The following is a 27,866-nucleotide window of genomic DNA, read 5'->3' on the forward strand; positions in this document are numbered from 1 at the left end:
ATCAGGATGACAAGGATGACCAGTGACTGGACCATGTTTTCACTGAGGTCATTTTATTTTCCCCTTGTACATAGGCTGGTTCCCCTGACACTTCCTGCGTGCTTTATTTATTTTGCCCAACCCCCTCCAAGTCCCTTTGCCCATTCTGTATGAAGACCATCATTTGATTTCCGTTTTCCCTTTCCAATGGACTGTTATTTAATTGTGTTTGTTTTTTCCAAATTATATCTAAAGTATATCTCTTTGTATAGTTCATGATATATATGCTGGACTCAAAGTATTGAAGGGTACATTGGGAGTAATTCAGCTATGCTTTCCAGATGATATTTCTTCCACAATATTCATCACATATATGGCCTACTAGGGTTACCAATTGACCATCATCACATAATACCCAACTCAGTATTGACTTGTAAGGATGCATTTTTTATGACATATATTATGTTTAACATTTTAGAGTGATCACAAGGGAACTTGCTTGCAACTTCACAATTATGGTGGTGAGGATCACTGTGAGTAAGTTCATTAACTGTGTTGGTGGGGCAATGTGGGCGGGTTTTGTGCATCTGCCTGTACAGGTGGGGAGGTGCCTAGACAGGGGATGAGGGTGGCTGTACAGGTGGGGGAGGTGCCTGGACAGGGGGTGTGGCTACTTGTACAGGTGTCGGGGTCCCTAGACAGGGGTGAGGGTGGCTGTACAGGTAGGGGATATGACTGGGCAGGAGGGGACGTGACTGTTCAGTGGGGGCATGTGCAAGGTGGTGGTTCCTGTGAAGTTTGGTGGGGTGCCTCTGCAGGTTGTGGTACAGGTGGCTGGGTGTGATGCGGTGCAGATAGATGTGTTGGCTACCCTTAATGGGTTGGCCATTAATGATGACTTTAGATCAGTTTTAGCATGCCCTCCATCATCTTCTTTGCCAAGACATGGTGTCTTGCACTCTTTTCCCTATGGATGGATATGTTGTATGCTATCTTTTTTGACATGTCTTGCCAATGTTTACCCATCCTGTCTAAGACCTGGGTCAGTCTGTCCACAATCTGTGGGAATTGGCATATGCCCTGTAGTGATTCTGACTTCTCAGACAGAGTAGCCCCTATGGCATGAATGTCCTGCCTCACATCAGCCTGCTCTTGGAAAAACATCCTTCTCCTACTGGCCACCACACCTATCTGCAAGCCTCCGTCTCATGGGATTGCCCCAGATACAACTGTCAGGTCCACCAGTGGGTGGTGACAGGAGGGAGGCTGTGGGCAGGAGATTGGTGACTAGAGGATACCTGATCCTCACCAGGGAAGGTAGGTCCCTCATATCGTTCAGAGAAGGTCTGCGATTCACTGTCATGTGAGGACTGTGTAGGGGAACCAACACTTCTGACGTGGATGTGAGGGCTGTGAGGAGTTGATGGTTGTGTTGGGGTAGGTGAATGTTGTGGCATGTTGACTGACTGTTGGGAATGGGCAATCTTCAAGGATGGAGTGGGAGGCACTGTGCTGGCCCGAGCAGGTGTGAGCTTAGTTTTTTTCCCCAGTGGGCCAACAATGGCAGGCAGGGAATCAGACTCATCATCCTCTGCACGTAGCGCCAGATCTTCTTCATCTTTCTCTACTTCCTTTCATCTTCCACTACTTCCTCCTCTTGTGCATTACTGGCTGCTGACAAGGCAGGAAGAGGAGTGGGTTCTCTCCTTGGATTGCCTGTCGTCTGCCACGTGTCCTTTTTCCTGAAGCGACTCATCGTCCTCAGCACCTGAAAGGAAGAGGTTGCAACAGCATAAGTATTTTCCTCAAATATCATGTGATGCAACACCAGGATTGAGTCAAATGATGAGGACAACCTGGTTTGTGTACACCTACACATGACAACTTACACTGTAGCATCGAGGAGTTCAATGCAGATGTGCAATGAAAAACAAACTCACCAGCTTCAACCATAGCTCTGTATGGTATTGAGATCGCACATGAACCTTGGTCCTCGAGTGGGTCCTCAAGAGTATAGCAGAAGATGTTGGTGTCAATCCAGCAGCTTGAGAAGGTAGTGAAACCATACTTTAAATGTACTGCATGGATTATATGTGAACATGCTCAATTGACACACACATGACTGAATATGTTGGGAACCTTTTACACACCAACTTCAGATGTTATGCAGATGTAAACTATATCTGCTAATGTCCTTCCACAGGGATTTGGTTATTGTGCATGATTTGGGATTTATTTGTTTACAATACTATATGCCACGTGTATCCGATGGATGGATGGTGCTGGGTTTGGCTGCTGCTGCCAGGATGCCTGCTATACCCCTGGATGGTGTCATCTGGATCACTGAGGAAGTCCTGTCAGCAGCTGTAATTTGGCATACAAGTGCAAAGGATGAAGGTGATGATTTTACATATATTTGTCATAGATAAAGGGCAGTTATATGCACTTTATGGGTAGGGGGTATCCCCCCTGCTCTTTACATGTGGCCCCCTGGTCAACAGCAGCACTGGGCAGTTGTTAACTCAATACAGCACTCACATCAACCAGATATCACATTTACAGGCAAACGTGTGATTACAGGTTACGGCTAGATAAAGTTAGAAAGTAACTAGGGTGACCTGCACCGGCTACCTTTGGACACACCTTCATTTTTAGTGGCATCATGCTTCACAAGTATAATGTGGTCTGTTCAAAAATCTAAAGGAGTGTTCTCCAACATGCTGACCAGTTTCACCTTCGCACATCAGATCATGTCAGTGCATTGGTGAGTAAAAGTTTGTTATGTATAATTATCAACCTACATTTGGATAACAGGACCTCACCCCCTACCTAGGACAACAATGTCCATTGTAGACTAGGAGGTCAAACATTTGTGGTGTGCACTCTTTGGATGACCTTTATTTCCATTATAAATGAATAACATCATAGTCTATTTTACCTGACACTGGATAAGGTATTGTACAGCACACATCCTGAAGTCATGTATTTCAAGGTTGGGGGCGTGGCTTGGAGCCCAGCGGAGATGGCGGCGCCGGGGTGAGGCTCCCGGACCGGAGCGAGGAAACAGCGCCTCTCTCCTCACATTTCGTCTGTTTTGTGGAGAAACATGCGGGTGAACTGACGCTCGCACAGAAGCTGCATCGGCAGAAGCCCTTCTGGTAATCCTTGAGGCTTCATTTGACAATTTTAGCGCATCGGAAAAATCGCGCTATGCCGGCCGCCATTTTGGGTTTTTTTTCGTTTTTTTTTCACCGGGGCTGACAGGACACGAGTTCACAAAGGGAATGGACTTTCTTCATCATTTTTGCCCATTTAACTTTCAGTTGGCTATTTTGTCTTTCTGTGGGAGCATGTGGGGGCGCAGCAACCTAGGTTTTCCTTATTTTTTCTGGATGTTTCGTTTTGACTAGGATGTAGCCGCCATTTTGCCTCACCTGTTAATTTTTTTTTTTGTGTGAATGCTCCTGTACCACCTAGGGAAGCCCTAATAATTCAAACAGGCGCTTCATTTAAGTCAAGAGGTCAGCAACTTCCTATACGCTAGTGACGCTGCAATTTAATGTGTATTTCCCCGTATAGGGGGGGTCCCTGTCTCCTCACAAATTGACTGCCTCATTCAGGTTTGCCAGCTATTGTCCTGCGTTGATAATCAAGCCCACCTCGCACTTCCTACATATTTTTCGAGGTTTGGGTCTGGGTCCTACATTCTGACCATAGCGAATTTATGGGACGCACTAAAAGGACTTCCTATGCCACTTCGAAACCTAAACGTATTTTTATCAAAAATTCAAAAGTCTTCACTGAGCTTTCTCAGTTAACTGCTTCAGGTCTCCTCACACCGGATTTCTGTCACGCAGGTATGGAATCTACACAGGCCGTCACCGGGAAGGCTAATATGAAACGTCAAAAAAAAGACCCCCCGTCACCACCTAAATCGAATTCTCCGGTTTCCATGGAACTGTTGTTGCAGGAAATACGAGCCCTCAGGCCATTTATGGAGGAAACTAATTCCAAGTTACAAGTTCTTTCAGATAATTGGTCACAGATGGATGCCAGGCTTACAACAGAGGAACAGAATGTCTCCTCTTTTCAAGACACTACCAAATGTGTTATGTCCTTGCAATCCCAGGTATCCACGTTACATAAACAAGTCGAGGACCTTGAAAATCGAAATAGAAGGAACAACCTGTGCATTTATAATCTGGCAGAAGGAGTTGAGGGTACAGATCCTGTCGCCTTCTTCAAGTCATTCCTCCCGAAAGTTCTTCATTTGCCAGAGGCCCCTATGCTGAACATACAACGTGCTCACAGGCTGGGGCGTGTCGCCTCTGTAACGGCATCCTCACAGAAACCGAGGGGTGTTATTCTCTACTTCTTGGAATACACTGATTTGTTAAAAGTCCTAGCTGCTGCTAAAGCTCGTCAACCGATTACCTGGTCAGGAACTACATTATTTTTTGCGCAGGACTACTCCAGAGCTACGGCGTCAAGACGCAAGACCTTTCTAGACATGAGACCGGTTCTTCGATCCATGGGTGCTAGATATGGTTTGTACCACCATGTTTGTTTAAAGTCACCTACAACAACAAGACTACTTCCTATGAAGACCCAGTGCATTTCCAGAGCTTCATCAATGCACACAAGATAGACTTAATGGATTCTTCGAGACCCTCTTCCTCTCATGGAACTTGATTGGTTTGAAATTCTTTGTTAAGGCTGTTCTCTTTCACTCACTCTGTTTCTCCCCAGTTGATTGCAGGAGTTATGTTGTTGTTATTTATTTAGATAATTACGTATATTGTTCCTTCTTTTCTCTTAGAAATGGCTAACTGATTTCTTACTTTCACGATTTCTCCACAGTTACGTTTCTGTCTTGGCGTGTTTCCCCTTGGTTCCGGTTTGAGCTTCACCGCAAGGCCCGTCTGTTTCATGCTGCTCCACCTTCCCCCAACTTCTCGTTCCCTAATTGTAGGTATGTCTTTCGTTTTGTCTTTTGTCGTTTGTTTAGTATTTCTATTTTTCCTTATTTTCGCTTCAGGCGTCCCTTCTATTCTTCTCCAGTCCTATTTTCTGTCCTACTTATCTTCGTTCACTTTTCTACTTTCTTTCTTTCCAGTATATGGCGTCATTATCTTTTCCTCACAACTAATTTTGGTCTATTTTTTCCAGCTCTTCATCTTTTCCTCAACATTCTTGCTACTTGATTCTCCTTTTTATCTTTTATCTGAGTCTCATTTTCCTCTCCAACTTTCTTTATTCTTACTCATTTACATACAATGTTGCACTTGTAGAATGGTTGTGCGTTTTACAGGTTTGGATCATTATCTTTTAAATTACTTATGTCATTGAGATTCATTTCATGGAACGTAAGGGGTATGAATTCGCCCATCAAAAGGCAAAGAGTTCTCACCCATTTAGCCAAATTGAATGCTGACTTGGTGTTTTTGCAAGAGACTCATTTAACGGACATCGAGTCATCAAAACTAAAGGGAGGCTGGGTGGGAGACGTCTTCTCATCCCCGGGTGATGGGAAACGCAACGGGGTAACAATATTATGTCGCAAGTCACTTCCAATCTCATTTGTATCGCAAGAATCTGATGGGTTGCTTGTCAAATTGTTGTTAAAAGGAGTATCGGTATCTCTTCTTAATGTTTACGCCCCTACTTCGGGCGAGTCCTCCTTTTGGTCTACACTGGCTCGACAGATCACACACGCTATGGAGGACAATTTTATAATGGCAGGGGACTGCAACCAGGTTTTTGACCCATTTATTGACAGAAATTCCAGATTCCCTTTTCTCCCTACCAAACAGCACAAGTCCTTTGTTCATGCCATTAACCAACACAAACTTTTAGATGCGTGGCGCTTGTGTAACCCTACAATCAGAGAATACACTTTTTATTCACCTACCCATCACACCCAATCTAGGATTGATTATATTTTTGTGTCTCATAACATATCGCAAACCCTCACACATGCAGAGATAGGCCCTATTTTACTTTCAGACCATGCTCCCGTTGTGATTGGTATTGCTATCTTACCCAAATCCTTAACTCCTAGAAGATGGCGCTTCAATAATGCGCTTCTCTTAAACCCAGACTTTACTGCTTCTTTCAATGATTTCTCTAATGAATATTTTCAACGTAATCAAACTGATTGCCTATCGTTCTCAACAATATGGGATGCATATAAGGCATCGGCAAGGGACTTTATTATCCGTTATGTTTCTAAGAAACGAAGGTCTGCCCGTTTGTACACCAAGAATCTTCTTCAAGACATTAAAAAGTTGGAACATTCTTACTACACATCACACTCGAAGGAATGTCTAGCTGCTCTTATTAATGCTAAATTGCAGTTCAATAAGAAGTCGACAGATGATGCTTCCTTGTACCTGCTGAAATCTAGTGCAAAGTTTTATGGTGGCAAGAATAAGGCCGGGAAAGTACTGGCTAATTACCTAAAAGTCAAGCAAAACAAGTTGAGCATCGATTCAGTCTATGATAGTAATTCCAATCTAAAATTTAAGGATGAAGAAATCTTAAATGAATTCTCCTGTTTTTACCAATCTCTATATTCTTCTGAAACGCAACCCACTGATGATTCCCTCTCATGTTTCTTCTCTACTATACCAAAACTGAATCCTCCCTCTCTAGATCTATCCCCTTTGGAATCGGACGTTACGCAACAAGAGCTGGCGGATGTGCTTCAGCACCTCAAAAAAGATAAAGCGCCTGGCCCGGATGGTTTTACCGTTGAATTTTACCTCCATTTCTCTAAGATCCTTTTACCTAAACTATACCTCTTGACAGAGTCTTTTTGCTCCTCCAAGAAATCCTCCGGTTCCTTCTCTGAGGCGCATATTTGTCTCATTCCCAAGGAGGGTAAGGACTCCAAATTCTGTAAGAATTATAGACCCATTTCCCTAGTTAATATTGATTACAACATTTTTTCCAAAGCTTTGGCTATTAGATTAGATTCTTATTTGCCAAAATTACTGGGGAAAGAGCAGTCTGGCTTCGTAAAGGGGCACTTTATCACTGATAACACCCGCCTTCTTTTTAACATCCTATCTAAATCGGCTCGGTTAACGCATTCCCTAGCAGCCATAGCATTGGACGCGGAGAAGGCGTTTGATAGGGTTGAGTGGACTTATTTGTTCTACGCTCTTAACTGGTTCGGCTTTGGTCCCAAATTTATTTATTTGGTTTCCCTTCTTTATTCTAATCCTCGGGCTGCAGTATGTGCTAATGGCTTAGTTTCTTCTTTCTTTGACCTAGGTAGGGCAGTTCGCCAAGGGTGTCCCCTATCCCCCTTTCTGTTCAATCTTGCTTTAGAACCTTTCCTCTCTAAATTACGCCACAATCCTTGCTTACACGGCTTTCAAACGTCTAACTATCATATTAAAATGGCAGCTTATGCTGATGATATTTTGCTTTTTGTTTCTCAACCAAGCGAATCGATTCCTGCTTTTCTAGCTGACGTCCACGCATACTCCCTCATCTCTGGATATAAGCTGAATAACGACAAGTGCGAGATTTTACCCCTAACCAAATTTACTTTCAAACCAGAGTTTAGTGATTCTAACTTCACATGGAGCCCCAAGCATATTAAATACTTAGGATTGCATATCACACCTAATATTTCAGATACAGTGGCATTGTGTATGAGCAAGTGCAATCAGAAGCTTTCGGACCTGACCACTAGATGGCATCCTCTTTACTTATCTTGGTGGGGTCGTTTGGACACAATAAAAATGATGCTGTCGCCGATAGTCTTATATACTATATCTAATATGCCAGTTCCGAGTCCTATTAAATCACTTAATAAAATTAACTCTATACTAGTTTCCTTTTTATGGAATAAAAACACGCCCAGAATGTCATTGCAACGGTTAATTTGCTCCAAAGATAAAGGTGGAGTTAATTTTCCGGATTTCCGAGCGTACCACCAAGCATTTCTCTTGCGCCAGGCATCTTTTTGGTTGCTCGAGTCTACGGGTGACTGTCCCTTATGGACCTCAATCGAACGTCTTTCTATATCTCCCTTTTCTTTTCAGGAATACCTCGCCTTTTCGCGTCCGCCGCAATCTATCACGACTCCTATAATCAAACTGACGTCCAAGCTCCTTCGGCTATTGCATCCCCCTACTCAACTTACTAAAGATTCCTTCCTCCAAACACCCATTTGGCATAATAGAAATCTTCTCATTCGCAGCAGGCCCTTCTATTGGAAGCCTTGGCGACAGAGGGGATTACTCGAGGTTCACCAATTATTTTCCCACTCCGACTTTTTGTCTTTTCCCTCGCTTAGCCAATCATTTAACCTCCCTCCTTCATTCATCACCAAATATAACCTTCTAAAGGACGCTGCGATGAATGCTTTCGCCCACTTACCCGACGCATCCAGCTCTTCCAATAATCCAGATACCCTGCTGCAATTTCACAACATGTTAAAGAGTGCTCCTAAAGCTTCTACCATATATAGTTTTTTGCATAACATTCACGTAACCGGGCAGAAATCAAAAATAGAGGAAGCATGGGAACGTGATTTTCATACCTCTTGGCAAACTCCTATCTGGAAGAGCTTATGGATTAAGATTCGTAAATCCTCTAGGGCTGCCAGTATCACGCAAACATTGTTTTTTATATATAATAGGCTCTTACTAACACCACAGGCCTTACATAAACGCTTTTCAGATGTACCGGATGCATGCTGGACGTGCTCTTCTCCAAACGCTGACTTGCTCCACATGTTATTTTCGTGTACACATGTAAGTGATTTCTGGAAGCAAGTTTGGGCTCAAATTAATCTAATTTTTGGTACTGCATGTTCTTTTTCCTTCACCAATGTATTTCTTGGCAGTCTCTCTCCTGCCTGGGAAAACACATTGTCCAATGTTAAGATTATTGACTTGCTAATTGCAGTCGCTTTTCAACAGATTACTGTTAATTGGAAAGACTCTACAAAATTTCCTATAGAGCATGGTGGTATGCTGTATGCCATAACTACAGATTGGATACTGCTTTTGTTTACCCCGCACATTTGGCAACAAAGCGTCTGGCGTTATGGTCCCCTGTCACACAGTTTATTGACAGGCATGCTAAACAGTTTTCCCAGATGCAACCGTCACAACAAGAGGTTCTCAAACCCCCCTGATCCCCAAATCGTTCCAATTCTTCTCTCTCCTTCTTAATATGTAAATGATGCTCAGATTTTTATGTGTCTTATTAATATCTCATTTACTATTATTCACTGCTTAGTTTGTGTATCTTAGAATATGCTTTTATGGATATGTTGATATGAGGCAATTGTTATGTATTCTTTATGGACACCTGTACGCTTCTTAATAAACACTCTTTTTGAACTTAAAAATGTATTTCAAGGTTAGCTTACATGTGAATATGGTGGAAGAGGAGGCAAAGTTAAATTCAACATTGAGCTAGGATTATAAAATTTGGTCATGTGGAGAAGTTGGCAGGACCCCCAGTTTTACATTGTGCAGTTCAGCCACCAGATGTATATACTTCACTTCCTCTACACCCACCTTACAGGCCCCAACCCCATTCCCCAACAGGAACCCTGCTTGCATCAGCGCAACCCTCATTCACATCAATTACTATACATTTTGGGCCCTGGGATTTTCATAGAGATTATCCATGGCATGGACTTTCAACCCAGTTGCAGCTACTCCTCTTCACTAGAGACAATATTAGCAATTAGGTATGTAGTATACTCTCTTACGATATATTTTGAGTCTTCCTTTCATTAGCCAACATGTTATGAAGTGGTATAGTGTTCTGAGCCATATGTAAGCATATGGAGAGAAGTGACACACACCACATACCGTAGATATTTAATCCACTTTTTTGGAGCATGAGCATTAGGTAAAGTCATTCTTTACCAGGGTACGGCATCCGCCCAGTGTGTGTGCCTGACCAGATTCCGTACGTGTAGCAGAGTTCACTGTGGATGGAGTTTTACTGGACAACATCACAGGGCCTACAATAATATGTGTGTTTTTAGTTTACATTCTAGTTGACACAACATTTCCTACTTCAGTTCACAGATTTTGGACTGTTGATTGATTCTATTGCAAATATCTGTGGGGTGTCTGATCACAATGTAGGAGTTTGGCCATATTTACATATCAGTTTGTGGTGGTGTTATGGGCTGATGGAACCCATGATGTTGCCTCCCTGCTGGTGCAGAAACCTATACTCCTGTGGGTAACTGCACTCTGGCTGTATGTGGCAAATAAAGGGAAACGTCATCCCAGCAGACTTTTGTGGTGCCTCACTATGAACTGAATTTAATATTGTAGTCTCCTCTTAACAATAATTGTTCTTTCTCCTCAGTGGTAGCATGGTGGAGGCAAGGCACCCAGCAGGCAGGCAAATAGTCTGTGTGACCAAAACAGGGCTTTGAATGTGTGCTGCTTTTATGTGGTTTGTAGTGATGGGATTGCAGGTGGTGTTGATAGTTTGCAGGTGCATGTAATTACACTTACTCTGGGCAGGATGCAGAATGTCTGCCCTGAGTGCAAGGCTGGTATTGGCTGTTGGGCGAAGGAGTGTACCCTGGAGCTGATTGGGGAGATGGTAGGCACTGACATGGGTGTGTCAGATGAAAGCAAACTTCCTCTGTCCGGAGTACGGAGATTCCGCACCGACTGAGGAGATTCTGGCTCAGGTGCAGAAACTACACCTGAATGCGGAGATTCCGGTCTGAGAGCAGACGTAAAGTACTACTCGTAAATGACCTTTGTGAATACTGAAAGTCAAAAACGTAGAAGTTTAGTTTCAGTTTACCTTTGTGAATACTGACAGTTGTAAACTCTAATGTTTGGTCTAAATTTGCCATTGTGAATTGGGTCCCTTGTGTACGAACATACCTTTACACAGACAGATGGTTATGGCAACAGGTGGACTTGAAAGACCTCTTGATGTCTGTTTTCATATTGTAGAACATTTTTTGTGTAGTGTATGCCTAACTTTTTGCTCTATCCATTTTAGTGACTGTAGAACTCTATGCACTTTACACCTGCTATCCAGTAGTAAAGTTATTGTGCTCTCTCTTTTTACATGATTGAATTTGCATCCTCACAATTGGTCTATTTAATTCACATATAAACCCCTGGTACATAGTACAAGATGTACCCAGGGAATGTAAGTTATATTTCACTAGTGCACTGCAGCAACTATTGTGAAATCCTCTACAGAGGCAGTGCAAATATGGATTCAGACCTACAGTTGCAGCCTAACCGTAGCAGTAAAAAAACAACAGTTCTTCAAACCTTTCAAAATAAACCCCTTTGACAGGTCTAAACTTCCCTTTTAAATAATACTAAATCACTTTTGTGTTGTCTGTTGAGCCCATATAATTAAGTAGGACATGTAGAAATGTAATGATTAGCCCCCCCAAAGGTTTTTAATAACTGCAGGAAGGCTGGCTGGCCCATAGAGAAACAATGAAAAGCAGTAACAAAACGTAATTCTGGTATCTTAGGGTAGGGACAAGCTACAAGTGTGATTACATCTTTATTTTTAAGATTATCTCAAGGGGCAATGTATAAAATTCTCCACCCAGGTTTAGAAAACAGCAGTTAGACATTTTTAAAGATGTAATCAAACATTGGAGTGGGGTCTCTGTCTTTCTGACGTTAGGTGTGAGTCCAGCTTTACCTATGGTCTGTCCGATCAGGAATATACAGGGTCAAACTCTCTGGAAGGAGGAAGAACTCAGGACACATGTTTAAACATTGAGATTGCCTGAGTTGGTGCTCCTGACCATATGGTCCATGGAATTTGAAAGGACCTGAGGCCTAAAACAAAGTTGCAGGTTCCTGTCAAAAGGAGAGGGGGGCATGAGAAACCAGACCCAAAGATTCCCACAGTCCGGGAGGAGTGCAACCCTGAGCCGCAGGGCCCAGTAATCACCCAGAAGTGTTGGTGGTACCCCAATGCTATAGGTCCTTCTTACTGGAGCTGGCTCATGATATTCCAATGGGAGGACATCAGGACCAGGTCAAACCTTTGACTTATTGGTCACCCAGTTTCCCTGGCCCCAGATTAGAAATATGTCTGATGCGTACTGGAATATTGCAAGTATGAGTATAATATTTTAGGGTTGTATTTAACATCATTTTTAAATATATTGTGGTGAAAATTATTATTGTAGGTAATATCATTATTCAGTATTTTTTTAATGTTATAATTCCTATTAATTCTTTAATATTTTTTATGTAGTCATTTATTAATAATTTGTAGTTATGTTTTTATAGACAAATTTAAATTCACATTGCTTAATTCTTTTAATTAAAAACCATTTAAAAATGTTCTTTTAGTAGCAGGATGTTAGCTTTATAGGGAGAAAGGATGTGGTTATTTTAAATAAAGGTATTTAAAGTAAAATTGTTTTGACATTTAAATTATTTAAATTTAAATATTTTTAATTTCATTTGATATTTTACAAATGCTAGTAAGTTATATCTTTTGTGTGTGAAAATATTTTTGGTATGTTTATTGACCTATTAAGATATCAGAATTATTGTTAATTATGTATTAACATATTGTGTTGCAACAAGAAGCTAAAGCATTATATATCTTAAATACTTTATTCATGTTCTAGTTTTTCTATATTTTTTGTAGCCAATGTGATTTTTATTTCTATATTTAAAAATATGGATGTACATATTTAAATGTAAAACTACTTTGTATAATACTTTAAAATTATATTAAGAAAATTACATGTAAAAATATTTAATTTTAAAATAAAGAAAATGTTTTTTTAAACAATAATTATACAAGAAAAACAGGAGCAAGCCCGTTAGCCCAGCTGAGACCGGGTATATGTAGTAGCAAAAAACAATGTCTCAACAGGGAAAATGAATAAGAGGACCAATCAATACATAATTCAATCAAAGGAAGGGAAAAATTAAGAGAGATCCAAGGATAGAAAAGGAACAGATTTAATAATTAGATACACAAATGGTATATACAATTCAAAATAACCATAACTAACACATATGCACTGACAAAGAAGTGAAAAAGTGAACGGCGCAGTGACAGAAGTGTGGAAGTGACAACACGGTACGGCGAAATGATTTAAATAAATTCGAGGTCAAGGAGAGTTATATACAATGGGTAATTTACATATAATCATGAAGGTCTCACAGGACCCTGTAGTTAGCCGTAAGTAATGCTGTCTGGTCGACGACGTTTCAACCTCCTTAAGTTGAGGTCATCATCAGGACTATGGTTATTGCAATATTCTAAATACCTATGTGTAAGAAGAAAGGGGGAGGATAATGAATAGAAAGGCCCAGAAGAAAAACATAACTTACAACACAGAAAATGAAAAGTAAAAGGCAAGTCAGGGGGTAGTGGTACCTGTGTCCGTGGTCATAAACCACTTCAATGTTAATTGCAGGGAAATGTGGAACAATTAATTATGGTCCGTCACATTTAGAGGGGGATCATCAAATGTCTGAAATAATAATGAAGAAATTGTAAGGGAGGACAACTAATTCAATGCAAATAGTAGAGTAAAGCGCGGTGTAAGGCGCTTACCTGTGGGTAACAACAGAGAAATGTAGGCCAATAGGAATGATAAAAGTATCCTGGTTGTGTTTAAAAAGCAGCCATCTATCGTAAAAGGAAACAGAAATGAAACTCGTGCGCAAGTTGGGAAATTAAATAAAAAGGATTTTGGGGAACAAAAACGCTTACCAATAGGGGCATTTCGTTAAGTCACGAGAGGGCATCCAGCGGTAAATAATCCGCAATATTTGAAAAATCCAGGATTCTACTGGACAGAAAGAAAACGAGCTTTAGAAGGTGGGCGTGTAAAGACAACGCCAAATCAAAACGAAAAGTAAATAATCTAGTCAAGGGAGGCAGCCATGGGGAGACTTACTAGAGTAGGCTCGTCAATTGCCAAACATCGGGATTAGTCCTCAGGACTCTACTGGACAGAAAGAAGACGAGCTTTAGAAGGTGGGCGTGTAAAGACAACGCCAAATCAAAACGAAAAGTAGATAATCTAGTCAAGGGAGGCAGCCATGGGGAGACTTACTAGAGTAGGCTCGTCAATTGCCAAACATCGGGATTAGTCCGGGATAGGGCCTCAGCGTCCAAACAAGTAAGACGTCAAGCGCATATGAGACGCGGACGCTAAAAATAAACAATCCGGGTCATGTGACCACAGCAAGGCCACAAAGGAGGCACTAGCAGGTACGGACATAGAAAGGGAAAAAAGACTATAGGTAGAACGAGGAAGATGAAAGGAAAGAAACACCCGATCAGTGTCGTGATCAACAATAAAAAATTAATAAATTCCTTACGAGGTATACAAATTAAGTATAGTTATTGTCAACTACAATTAACAATTTCCGAATGAACCTCTGATCAAGGGCAAAGCAATTTACGATTGCAACAGTGTTAATAAATACAATTAGACACCATAATAGTAAGATATGGATAAGACATATAGACAATCGACACAAGTAGCAAATTGTGAATGACAAATAAACAAAAATTAATATTGCAACGTCATTCAATGAACAGTATCTATGTTGAAACACATTTGGAAAACAAGGAGACCGGGGAAGGGTGGGGAGGGAGGGACAGTAGGGGAAGTGTGGGGATGCAGGGACAGTAGGGTGGATTATGGAGGAGAAAATCAAAGGGGTGTGTATGAAGGCATGGAGGTGGCGGGGGGAGAGGAGAAGGGGGAGGCGTGAGGGTGGAGTAAGGCAAGGGGAGAAGAAACAGCAGAGGGGTGGGGAAAGGAAAGAGAGATGGAAGGAGGGGAGAGAGGCATGAGGGAGGGAGGGAGAGGAGGGGGGAAGGAGGAAGGGGGAAGAGGGGAGAGGACAGGGATAGGTACAAACACATTGTTGGGATAGCAAAACAATTTAGACAAAGGAGTGAGATGTTGTAAAAAGACTCAAACAATTAGAGAATTTGTACACATTATTAACATTTTTTCGACATTTTTTCACACACTGACCAAGAATACTACAGACTGAGCATCAAAGGAATAACAACGTGTAGTAACAACATGGATCCTAGCCACTCGTAATAACTGTGTTCCATTCGTCCAGTGAATTCAATCCGTGTGATACAGAGTTACAGCGTGTAATCCAACGACATTCGCATTTGTTTAACAAGGTCTGTAAATTACCACCCCGGATTGGTAATTGTGGACAATCTATGACTTGCCAAGTCATATCCGTTTCTGAATGGTTATGCTCCTTGTAATGCATCACAAGTGGAGCAGTGACGACGTTGCATCTAATGCGACTTTTGTGTTGGGAGATGCGTTGTTTAACCATCTGTGTAGTCTGCCCAATGTAAAGTAAATCACATGGACAGCGTATCACATAGATAACGTTGGTGGTACGGCAATTTGAAAAATGTTTCAATTGATAGGTGTGAGAAGGAGTGACAAAAACCTTGGTATTACTGGTCAAATCACACACATTACAATTTAGGCACTTAAAGTGGCCTATTACAGGTGGTAAATTCCATAAGGTAGTATTTTCAGATTTTTCTTTGATGGGCCAGGTAATGGCATGGACAAGCTTGTCATTCAAATTGTTACCCCTCTTATATGATAAAAGGGGAGGGTCTGCAAAGTGTGGAAAAGAGCGTAGCAATTTCCAATTGTTCTTAATTATCTTGGAAACCACATTACTGCTGGGGCTGAAAGTGGAAACGAAAGGGATACGTTTATTGACACGTTTGATGGAAGGTGCCAAAATAATATCCCTATGGTTATACCAAGCTCTTTTGAGGGATCTTCTGACCAAATGTTTGGGGTAGCCCCTGTCGATCAATTTAGCCGAGAGGATAGCAGCCTCTCGAAAATAATCTTTTCTCCACTTACAATTCCGCCGTATACGGAGGAATTGTCCGTAGGGCAAGCCGTCTCTGAGCCCTCGAGGATGGTAACTAGAATAGGCCAAAAGAGTATTACGCTCTGTGGGTTTTCGATATAAAGATGTCCCAATTAGGCCATCTTCCGCATGTAATGTGAGATCCAGAAAGGGGAGGTCATTCCTGCGCACATCTGAAGTAAATTTTAAATGGGTTTGGATGGAATTCAACCAGGTAATAAACGACAAAAGGTTCTCATGTGTACCCTGCCATAGCAACAGAATGTCGTCTATGTACCTGCGCCATAAAGAAATGTTGGTGAGGAAAGGATTACTGCTATTCAGAAAAAGGGTGGACTCCAAATGATGGACATAGAGTACTGCAAAATTTGGGGCAAAGCAAGCACCCATCGATACACCTTTAACCTGAAGGTAATATGTATCTTTATACAAAAAATAATTGTTGGTCAAGGCTATGTGCAGCAATTGAACAACAAATTCTGTAGGGATGCGTGTGGGACGAGGGCGAGTATTCAATATTACCTCCATGACCATGAGTCCATCAGCCTGGGGAATATTAGTGTACAAAGACTCGATGTCTAGACCAACCATAAAGTCGGATTCAGGATTGAAAGGAAGGTCGTCTATGAGGTTAATTAGATGTGTACTGTCCTTGACAAAGGTGTCAGTCAAGGGGACAAAAACCTTAAGAATAGAGTCAATGTATTTTCCCAGGGGTTCTAACACAGATCCGCACCCGGATACTATTGGGCGTCCTGGGGGGGTCAATGAGTTCTTATGGACTTTCGGTAAGGTGTAAATTACCGGTGTCCTTGGGAATGGACTATTAAAAAAGTCATGTTCTTTTTTACTAATAATGCCACTCAAGAGGGCCTGGGATGTAACAGAGGCAATCTTAGTTTGGATGGAACGAAGGGGATCTGAAGTCAATTTGCGATAATGTAGGGGGTTATCAAGTTGTCGGAGAATTTCTGAATCATAATCATCACGATCCATCACGACAATCCCACCCCCCTTGTCGGCTGGTTTTATTATTAAGTTCTGGTTATTGCTCAGACTGTCAATGGCCAATTTTTCTTTGAGTGGCAAATTGTACGGAACAAATTCCTTAAGTCGTTGTAACTCATTGACTTCCAATAATACAATTTTTTCAAAGGTCAAAATTGATCGACAGGGGCTACCCCAAACATTTGGTCAGAAGATCCCTCAAAAGAGCTTGGTATAACCATAGGGATATTATTTTGGCACCTTCCATCAAACGTGTCAATAAACGTATCCCTTTCGTTTCCACTTTCAGCCCCAGCAGTAATGTGGTTTTCAAGATAATTAAGAACAATTGGAAATTGCTACGCTCTTTTCCACACTTTGCAGACCCTCCCCTTTTATCATATAAGAGGGGTAACAATTTGAATGACAAGCTTGTCCATGCCATTACCTGGCCCATCAAAGAAAAATCTGAAAATACTACCTTATGGAATTTACCACCTGTAATAGGCCACTTTAAGTGCCTAAATTGTAATGTGTGTGATTTGACCAGTAATACCAAGGTTTTTGTCACTCCTTCTCACACCTATCAATTGAAACATTTTTCAAATTGCCGTACCACCAACGTTATCTATGTGATACGCTGTCCATGTGATTTACTTTACATTGGGCAGACTACACAGATGGTTAAACAACGCATCTCCCAACACAAAAGTCGCATTAGATGCAACGTCGTCACTGCTCCACTTGTGATGCATTACAAGGAGCATAACCATTCAGAAACGGATATGACTTGGCAAGTCATAGATTGTCCACAATTACCAATCCGGGGTGGTAATTTACAGACCTTGTTAAACAAATGCGAATGTCGTTGGATTACACGCTGTAACTCTGTATCACACGGATTGAATTCACTGGACGAATGGAACACAGTTATTACGAGTGGCTAGGATCCATGTTGTTACTACACGTTGTTATTCCTTTGATGCTCAGTCTGTAGTATTCTTGGTCAGTGTGTGAAAAAATGTCGAAAAAATGTTAATAATGTGTACAAATTCTCTAATTGTTTGAGTCTTTTTACAACATCTCACTCCTTTGTCTAAATTGTTTTGCTATCCCAACAATGTGTTTTTGCCTATCCCTGTCCTCTCCCCTCTTCCCCCTTCCTCCTTCCCCCCTCCTCTCCCTCCCTCCCTCATGCCTCTCTCCCCTCCTTCCATCTCTCTTTCCTTTCCCCACCCCTCTGCTGTTTCTTCTCCCCTTGCCTTACTCCACCCTCACGCCTCCCCCTTCTCCTCTCCCCCCGCCACCTCCATGCCTTCATACACACCCCTTTGATTTTCTCCTCCATAATCCACCCTACTGTCCCTGCATCCCCACACTTCCCCTACTGTCCCTCCCTCCCCACCCTTCCCCGGTCTCCTTGTTTTCCAAATGTGTTTCAACATAGATACTGTTCATTGAATGACGTTGCAATATTAATTTTTGTTTATTTGTCATTCACAATTTGCTACTTGTGTCGATTGTCTATATGTCTTATCCATATCTTACTATTATGGTGTCTAATTGTATTTATTAACACTGTTGCAATCGTAAATTGCTTTGCCCTTGATCAGAGGTTCATTCGGAAATTGTTAATTGTAGTTGACAATAACTATACTTAATTTGTATACCTCGTAAGGAATTTATTAATTTTTTATTGTTGATCACGACACTGATCGGGTGTTTCTTTCCTTTCATCTTCCTCGTTCTACCTATAGTCTTTTTTCCCTTTCTATGTCCGTACCTGCTAGTCCCTCCTTTGTGGCCTTGCTGTGGTCACATGACCCGGATTGTTTATTTTTAGCGTCCGCGTCTCATATGCGCTTGACGTCTTACTTGTTTGGACGCTGAGGCCCTATCCCGGACTAATCCCGATGTTTGGCAATTGACGAGCCTACTCTAGTAAGTCTCCCCATGGCTGCCTCCCTTGACTAGATTATCTACTTTTCGTTTTGATTTGGCGTTGTCTTTACACGCCCACCTTCTAAAGCTCGTTTTCTTTCTGTCCAGTAGAGTCCTGAGGACTAATCCCGATGTTTGGCAATTGACGAGCCTACTCTAGTAAGTCTCCCCATGGCTGCCTCCCTTGACTAGATTATTTACTTTTCGTTTTGATTTGGCGTTGTCTTTACACGCCCACCTTCTAAAGCTCGTTTTCTTTCTGTCCAGTAGAATCCTGGATTTTTCAAATATTGCGGATTATTTACCGCTGGATGCCCTCTCGTGACTTAACGAAATGCCCCTATTGGTAAGCGTTTTTGTTCCCCAAAATCCTTTTTATTTAATTTCCCAACTTGCGCACGAGTTTCATTTCTGTTTCCTTTTACGATAGATGGCTGCTTTTTAAACACAACCAGGATACTTTTATCATTCCTATTGGCCTACATTTCTCTGTTGTTACCCACAGGTAAGCGCCTTACACCGCGCTTTACTCTACTATTTGCATTGAATTAGTTGTCCTCCCTTACAATTTCTTCATTATTATTTCAGACATTTGATGATCCCCCTCTAAATGTGACGGACCATAATTAATTGTTCCACATTTCCCTGCAATTAACATTGAAGTGGTTTATGACCACGGACACAGGTACCACTACCCCCTGACTTGCCTTTTACTTTTCATTTTCTGTGTTGTAAGTTATGTTTTTCTTCTGGGCCTTTCTATTCATTATCCTCCCCCTTTCTTCTTACACATAGGTATTTAGAATATTGCAATAACCATAGTCCTGATGATGACCTCAACTTAAGGAGGTTGAAACGTCGTCGACCAGACAGCATTACTTACGGCTAACTACAGGGTCCTGTGAGACCTTCATGATAATATGTAAATTACCCATTGTATATAACTCTCCTTGACCTCGAATTTATTTAAATCATTTCGCCGTACCGTGTTGTCACTTCCACACTTCTGTCACTGCGCCGTTCACTTTTTCACTTCTTTGTCAGTGCATATGTGTTAGTTATGGTTATTTTGAATTGTATATACCATTTGTGTATCTAATTATTAAATCTGTTCCTTTTCTATCCTTGGATCTCTCTTAATTTTTCCCTTCCTTTGATTGAATTATGTATTGATTGGTCCTCTTATTCATTTTCCCTGTTGAGACATTGTTTTTTGCTACTACATATACCCGGTCTCAGCTGGGCTAACGGGCTTGCTCCTGTTTTTCTTGTATAATTATTGAGCAATCGCTGGATTGCGAGAGTATTTTGTTTAAATACTTCACACTTTAATTGTGATACATAATGAGTGATTAGTTTACCTATTATGTCTTCTAGAGAGACCCCCACTTACTCTGATGACTATATCAAAGATATTCTTTCTGGCCCATCTCTTCTAACCCTTACCTCCACGCCTCTTTCCACTGCCCCCAATAACTCCAAGATTCTATTAGAAAGATTAGAAAATTTGAAAAAGAAACAGATCCGCACTGATCTGCATGCTCGCATGCTAACAGAATACTTAAAGTCTGATACCATACCCTTGGGACTACAGATTCGCAACACTCCCGCTATTTTTACTCAGGATCCAAAGTTTCGTACCGGCTTCAGCCATTTGGCCACCACCTGCTCAAGGCACTGGATGGTCCTCGGTATCGAGACTGCCATAGAACATAGCAAGAAGGAATTGGAAGAGATAGCAGAACTAGAGAAACTTATTCTTGCAGACACTACCATTTCTGATGCGAAGGCACTACTTGAGAGAATAAATAGTACTATTGCTACCTTCCATACCTTTGAACAGAATAAAAAAATCAATAAAATTCAAAGAGACATCAAGAATTACGACAAGAGTTACACCTACCCTTATTTACTTGATTCTTTTTATAATTCCACTAATCAGCCACCCAAAACCAAGAATTGGGGTCGTTTTCGAAACAATCGGCCCATCACATTCTCTCTCTCTTCCAATACCTCCACCGAAGATACTGACAGTGGTGAAGGTAGTAGCACGGGCCCACAGAGACATCCCCTTCCTCCTCCACTCCTACCCGCTGGTTTTTTAGGACAGGCTCGTGGCCGCGGACGCGGCCGCAGACGGCAAGGATATCAATACCAATACGCGGGCGAGAGACAGACCCGACAAAAGTTCTATCAATGGGGACCTCCACAATAACACGACTACCAGTCGATACTCAACAAAGGCCTGCCAATGTTATTTCTGTCAAATCTCCGGAAGTTACCATTGGCAGTTCTGGTCTCACTTCTTTGACATCGGGGAGTGGACATGAATTGCCTACAGTGGTCTCTATTTTACCTCCACAATTGCTCCTAACAAATATTGAGAGTACATCTAATATTGATTCACAGACTATCCCAATTGCCGCTCATGAAACCATCCCATCTGATCCTTCTTTACCTCATGGGGATCTACCTACCCTTGACAGGACTATTCCCATTTTCAATCTCTCTCAACATACCCTGTCATCAGATGAGATATCCGTGTTAAGTAAGGGTCTGTCATTCGTCCCTACAGCACGTAGTGACTTTTTTAAGTTACAGGAAGATCTACTCTTATTTTTTAGACGGATTCGTCTGAGGCATTTTTTCTCAGATAAACCAGAGACTAATCTACCATATGAGCCCCTTTTTATACCAGCTTCTACCTTTCTACCACCTACCACAATGATGCCACCCGAAATTTTGACCTTTGAAAAAATTGTATTATTGGAAGTCAATGAGTTACAACGACTTAAGGAATTTGTTCCGTACAATTTGCCACTCAAAGAAAAATTGGCCATTGACAGTCTGAGCAATAACCAGAACTTAATAATAAAACCAGCCGACAAGGGGGGTGGGATTGTCGTGATGGATCGTGATGATTATGATTCAGAAATTCTCCGACAACTTGATAACCCCCTACATTATCGCAAATTGACTTCAGATCCCCTTCGTTCCATCCAAACTAAGATTGCCTCTGTTACATCCCAGGCCCTCTTGAGTGGCATTATTAGTAAAAAAGAACATGACTTTTTTAATAGTCCATTCCCAAGGACACCGGTAATTTACACCTTACCGAAAGTCCATAAGAACTCATTGACCCCCCCAGGATGCCCAATAGTATCCGGGTGCGGATCTGTGTTAGAACCCCTGGGAAAATACATTGACTCTATTCTTAAGGTTTTTGTCCCCTTGACTGACACCTTTGTCAAGGACAGTACACATCTAATTAACCTCATAGACGACCTTCCTTTCAATCCTGAATCCGACTTTATGGTTGGTCTAGACATCGAGTCTTTGTACACTAATATTCCCCAGGCTGATGGACTCATGGTCATGGAGGTAATATTGAATACTCGCCCTCGTCCCACACGCATCCCTACAGAATTTGTTGTTCAATTGCTGCACATAGCCTTGACCAACAATTATTTTTTGTATAAAGATACATATTACCTTCAGGTTAAAGGTGTATCGATGGGTGCTTGCTTTGCCCCAAATTTTGCAGTACTCTATGTCCATCATTTGGAGTCCACCCTTTTTCTGAATAGCAGTAATCCTTTCCTCACCAACATTTCTTTATGGCGCAGGTACATAGACGACATTCTGTTGCTATGGCAGGGTACACATGAGAACCTTTTGTCGTTTATTACCTGGTTGAATTCCATCCAAACCCATTTAAAATTTACTTCAGATGTGCGCAGGAATGACCTCCCCTTTCTGGATCTCACATTACATGCGGAAGATGGCCTAATTGGGACATCTTTATATCGAAAACCCACAGAGCGTAATACTCTTTTGGCCTATTCTAGTTACCATCCTCGAGGGCTCAGAGACGGCTTGCCCTACGGACAATTCCTCCGTATACGGCGGAATTGTAAGTGGAGAAAAGATTATTTTCGAGAGGCTGCTATCCTCTCGGCTAAATTGATCGACAGGGGCTACCCCAAACATTTGGTCAGAAGATCCCTCAAAAGAGCTTGGTATAACCATAGGGATATTATTTTGGCACCTTCCATCAAACGTGTCAATAAACGTATCCCTTTCGTTTCCACTTTCAGCCCCAGCAGTAATGTGGTTTCCAAGATAATTAAGAACAATTGGAAATTGCTACGCTCTTTTCCACACTTTGCAGACCCTCCCCTTTTATCATATAAGAGGGGTAACAATTTGAATGACAAGCTTGTCCATGCCATTACCTGGCCCATCAAAGAAAAATCTGAAAATACTACCTTATGGAATTTACCACCTGTAATAGGCCACTTTAAGTGCCTAAATTGTAATGTGTGTGATTTGACCAGTAATACCAAGGTTTTTGTCACTCCTTCTCACACCTATCAATTGAAACATTTTTCAAATTGCCGTACCACCAACGTTATCTATGTGATACGCTGTCCATGTGATTTACTTTACATTGGGCAGACTACACAGATGGTTAAACAACGCATCTCCCAACACAAAAGTCGCATTAGATGCAACGTCGTCACTGCTCCACTTGTGATGCATTACAAGGAGCATAACCATTCAGAAACGGATATGACTTGGCAAGTCATAGATTGTCCACAATTACCAATCCGGGGTGGTAATTTACAGACCTTGTTAAACAAATGCGAATGTCGTTGGATTACACGCTGTAACTCTGTATCACACGGATTGAATTCACTGGACGAATGGAACACAGTTATTACGAGTGGCTAGGATCCATGTTGTTACTACACGTTGTTATTCCTTTGATGCTCAGTCTGTAGTATTCTTGGTCAGTGTGTGAAAAAATGTCGAAAAAATGTTAATAATGTGTACAAATTCTCTAATTGTTTGAGTCTTTTTACAACATCTCACTCCTTTGTCTAAATTGTTTTGCTATCCCAACAATGTGTTTTTACCTATCCCTGTCCTCTCCCCTCTTCCCCCTTCCTCCTTCCCCCCTCCTCTCCCTCCCTCCCTCATGCCTCTCTCCCCTCCTTCCATCTCTCTTTCCTTTCCCCACCCCTCTGCTGTTTCTTCTCCCCTTGCCTTACTCCACCCTCACGCCTCCCCCTTCTCGTCTCCCCCCGCCACCTCCATGCCTTCATACACACCCCTTTGATTTTCTCCTCCATAATCCACCCTACTGTCCCTGCATCCCCACACTTCCCCTACTGTCCCTCCCTCCCCACCCTTCCCCGGTCTCCTTGTTTTCCAAATGTGTTTCAACATAGATACTGTTCATTGAATGACGTTGCAATATTAATTTTTGTTTATTTGTCATTCACAATTTGCTACTTGTGTCGATTGTCTATATGTCTTATCCATATCTTACTATTATGGTGTCTAATTGTATTTATTAACACTGTTGCAATCGTAAATTGCTTTGCCCTTGATCAGAGGTTCATTCGGAAATTGTTAATTGTAGTTGACAATAACTATACTTAATTTGTATACCTCGTAAGGAATTTATTAATTTTTTATTGTTGATCACGACACTGATCGGGTGTTTCTTTCCTTTCATCTTCCTCGTTCTACCTATAGTCTTTTTTCCCTTTCTATGTCCGTACCTGCTAGTCCCTCCTTTGTGGCCTTGCTGTGGTCACATGACCCGGATTGTTTATTTTTAGCGTCCGCGTCTCATATGCGCTTGACGTCTTACTTGTTTGGACGCTGAGGCCCTATCCCGGACTAATCCCGATGTTTGGCAATTGACGAGCCTACTCTAGTAAGTCTCCCCATGGCTGCCTCCCTTGACTAGATTATCTACTTTTCGTTTTGATTTGGCGTTGTCTTTACACGCCCACCTTCTAAAGCTCGTTTTCTTTCTGTCCAGTAGAGTCCTGAGGACTAATCCCGATGTTTGGCAATTGACGAGCCTACTCTAGTAAGTCTCCCCATGGCTGCCTCCCTTGACTAGATTATTTACTTTTCGTTTTGATTTGGCGTTGTCTTTACACGCCCACCTTCTAAAGCTCGTTTTCTTTCTGTCCAGTAGAATCCTGGATTTTTCAAATATTGCGGATTATTTACCGCTGGATGCCCTCTCGTGACTTAACGAAATGCCCCTATTGGTAAGCGTTTTTGTTCCCCAAAATCCTTTTTATTTAATTTCCCAACTTGCGCACGAGTTTCATTTCTGTTTCCTTTTACGATAGATGGCTGCTTTTTAAACACAACCAGGATACTTTTATCATTCCTATTGGCCTACATTTCTCTGTTGTTACCCACAGGTAAGCGCCTTACACCGCGCTTTACTCTACTATTTGCATTGAATTAGTTGTCCTCCCTTACAATTTCTTCATTATTATTTCAGACATTTGATGATCCCCCTCTAAATGTGACGGACCATAATTAATTGTTCCACATTTCCCTGCAATTAACATTGAAGTGGTTTATGACCACGGACACAGGTACCACTACCCCCTGACTTGCCTTTTACTTTTCATTTTCTGTGTTGTAAGTTATGTTTTTCTTCTGGGCCTTTCTATTCATTATCCTCCCCCTTTCTTCTTACACATAGGTATTTAGAATATTGCAATAACCATAGTCCTGATGATGACCTCAACTTAAGGAGGTTGAAACGTCGTCGACCAGACAGCATTACTTACGGCTAACTACAGGGTCCTGTGAGACCTTCATGATTATATGTAAATTACCCATTGTATATAACTCTCCTTGACCTCGAATTTATTTAAATCATTTCGCCGTACCGTGTTGTCACTTCCACACTTCTGTCACTGCGCCGTTCACTTTTTCACTTCTTTGTCAGTGCATATGTGTTAGTTATGGTTATTTTGAATTGTATATACCATTTGTGTATCTAATTATTAAATCTGTTCCTTTTCTATCCTTGGATCTCTCTTAATTTTTCCCTTCCTTTGATTGAATTATGTATTGATTGGTCCTCTTATTCATTTTCCCTGTTGAGACATTGTTTTTTGCTACTTTTTAAACAATAAGGCAAAATAGTGTTTATTGTAGTCATAATTTTAAAAACATATTTTATTGTTATATACATTAGTTTAATATTTAATTCTGTTTTAAAAAAAATGTATCTATACTGCCTATGTGGTTGCTTCTAAAGTGCTAGGTCTTTGTAAAGTAAACAAAACAACTTCAATATGGTGTAGGTTTAGGTGGTTGTAGAATATGTAGTATTTCTTTAATGTGTAACATATTCCCCAAAATGGCTTGACTGAAGTGGAAATTGTAAATCAGGCCCCTTTATGGTCTAACACCTTCTCCAAAACTGATTAAATTGGATTGGGAATAGTAAATCAGACCCCTTTAATGTCTAACACATTACCCAAAATTGCTGAGATTGGAGTGGGAATACAAATTATGACCCCTTAAATGTTCAATAGCTTCTCCAAATGGCTTACATTGGAGTGGGAATAGTACATCAGACCCCTTTAATGTCCAAATTTTTGTCCAAAATGGCTTAGCTTGGAGTGGGAATAGTAACTCTGACACCTCTAATGTCCAACACCTTCTACTAAGTGGCTTAAATTGGAATGGGGATAGCAAATCAGACCTCTTTAATGTCCAACGCATTCCCCAAAATGGTTTAGATTAGTGTGGGAATAGGAAATTAGACCCCATTAATGTCCAACATTTTCTTAACCATAGCATGGATTGGAATAGGGATAGTAAATCAGATCCCCTTCAAATATCTAAAACTTCCCACAAAATAGCTTACATTAGCAAGGTAATAGTAATGTAGCCCCTTTGTTTAACACCTTCCCCAAAATGGTTTAGGTCGGAGGAGGAACAGTTAGTTAGACCCATTTAATACTCAATTCCTTCCCTAACATTCTTTTGATTGGAGTGGAAACAGTAAATCTCACCCCATTAATGTCCAACATGTACTCTGAAATGGCTAAGATTGGAGTGGGAATAGTAAATTAGACTCATTTAATGTCTAACATCAACCACAAATGGCTTAAGTTGAACTGGAAATAACACATCTGACACCTTTAACGCCTAACATCTTCTTCAAAAAGGCTTAGATTAGAGTGAGTACAGTAAATTAGACCCCTTTAATGTCCAACACCTTCCCCAAAATGTTTTTGATTTGATTGGGAATAGTTAATCAGACCCCTTTAATGTCCAACACCTTCCTTTTTATGGTTTAGGTTGGAGTGTAAATAGTAAGTCTGACCCCTTTAGTGTCCAACATCTTTCCCAAAATGGATTAGATTGGAGTGAGAGTAGTACATTTGACCCCTTTATTGTTCAACACCTTCCTCAAAATACATACAATTGGAGTGGCTATATTATGTATAAGGCTCCCAGCTTTCCATTTTAGCTTATTTGTACAGATAAATTCACATAGAGAACAATGTGTTTCTTTCCTGGATTTATTTTCATAAGCAGAAAAATGTAAACATGTAGGAAAAGTATACTATTGTTGTTGGTTTGTTCTTATTTTTCTGTAATGCATACATTTACAAATCTAATAACATAATTTCAAACATGTAACATCATTTGTGTGTTCACATACAGCCTCATTACGATAGCAGTGGGACCACCACCGTCAGGCCATCGGTAGAGGACCCACTGCCATCAGACTATGCATCACTGCCCGCTGCATTAGGATGGCAGGCGGATGGTCGGGACAGAAACACCGTCCGACACTAATCTGATGGGCTCCTTGACAGACTGTAATCTCTACAATGTGGCGGTGCTTGCTCAAGCACTGCCGTAGGGATTACAATGTCAGTTAACACTGGCTGTTTTATGGCGGTTAACCCGCCATGAAAAGGCAGGTGGAAAGTGACTTGGGGGGCCATAGCTGGCCCCCCTTTTCACCTGGACCTTCACCATGGGCCCTTGGGGGCACCTATGGTGCCCCCTACATATCCCTGCACCATGTGGCAGGTACCCCATGGTGCCTGCCTCTTAGTACAAGGATATGCAAAATAGGTTTATTTTGTATTGTTGCATGTGCTGCAGCCCGCAGCACATGTCACAATGCAAAAGATACACATTGCGACCGCCTTGAAGGTGGTCACATCCTAACACTAATGGGGGACTGCTGACAGCTAGTCGGGTGGT

At 41.4% G+C, this 27,866-nt stretch overlaps 1 long non-coding RNA gene across 1 annotated transcript in view; it reads right to left on the reverse strand.

Moving 5' to 3' along the window:
• Positions 1-407: 407 nt before the first annotated feature.
• The window catches only part of LOC146821283 (uncharacterized), a 51,320-nt gene continuing 23,861 nt past the window's right edge, over positions 408-27,866 (reverse strand). The window contains exon 3 of the long non-coding RNA XR_014962691.1: positions 408-1,747. This is a non-coding gene — a long non-coding RNA (uncharacterized LOC146821283). The remainder of the gene's footprint in view (positions 1,748-27,866) is intronic.

The sequence above is a fragment of the Triturus cristatus genome, chromosome 6 (genome assembly GCF_964204655.1).
Source record: "Triturus cristatus chromosome 6, aTriCri1.1, whole genome shotgun sequence".
Lineage (NCBI taxonomy): Eukaryota > Metazoa > Chordata > Amphibia > Caudata > Salamandridae > Triturus > Triturus cristatus.